Source organism: Heliangelus exortis, chromosome 1 (assembly GCF_036169615.1).
Source record: "Heliangelus exortis chromosome 1, bHelExo1.hap1, whole genome shotgun sequence".
In the NCBI taxonomy this organism is placed as follows: Eukaryota; Metazoa; Chordata; class Aves; order Apodiformes; family Trochilidae; genus Heliangelus; species Heliangelus exortis.
The window spans coordinates 119,842,953-119,843,929 of record NC_092422.1 but is presented as its reverse complement, the minus strand read 5'-3'; positions in this window follow the sequence as shown (position 1 = coordinate 119,843,929).

The following is a 977-nucleotide window of genomic DNA, read 5'->3' as shown; positions in this document are numbered from 1 at the left end:
CTCCCCCGGCTCCCCCCGGCCGCGACCGCCCCCGCCTCCCCGGGTTAAGGAGGCGCCGATCTGGGGGAGCTGCTCTTGCCCCGAGGGGGCCGCGCCCCTTCTACCCTGTGGAGGAAGAGACCGGCTCCGCCCGGGTAACCCGGCTGCCCGTCGGGACGAGCCGGGGCTGAGCCGGGGCCGAGGCCTACCCTGCCACCCCTGCCCCCGCCCCGCCGGCTCGACTCACCCCGGAGATGGCTGCCGGCCAGGGGAGCCCTCGCTCCTCAGCCCGGGGCCGGCTGCAGCCTCTTGCCGCCCCCAGCTGGCGGCGGCAGCTGTTGCCCCCCCCCTGCAACAGCCGCTCGCCCACCCGGCGCTCATCTCCTCCAGGCCGAGGGCGCTTCCAGTCCCACCCGCGGAACGAAGCTCCCAAATGGCCGCCTGGGCCCGAGCCGCTCTGTCGGGAGCTGGGCTCCTTTACCTGCTCCGCTCCCTCCGGCCACGCAATAATTGTGACCTTCTCCAGCCCATGACTTTCAGAGCCTTCTCCAACCCCTCCAAAATCAACTCCCCATCCTCGGTATTCTTCCTCCCCCCGTGCCTTGTCTTTGTCAACAACTTATTGCAGTAACATCTCCATATCTTCAGAGGCGTTTCTGCTGCAATCCTGTTGAAAGTTTCATCGTTATCTCTCCAACATGTTAGGACCAGACAAAGCCATATAGAAAACCTTGGGAATTACGTACAGTGTTGGCCTGTTTTGAGCCAGTTGGCTGAACGCTGAGAATCTCCTGTTCCATGGGGACACAGACCACGGCAGCCGCCCATCATTTCACATGAAAGGGGACTGTGCAGTGAAGTAAACAGATTAAATACTATGAAATGTTTGTTTGAGAAGAAACAGCCACTGCCAAGGATTCCCTGCATCTGAGGCCAACAGCATAGGCAGGCCACTTGTACATGGAAATCCAAAATGTATTACCACAAAGCAGCCTCTT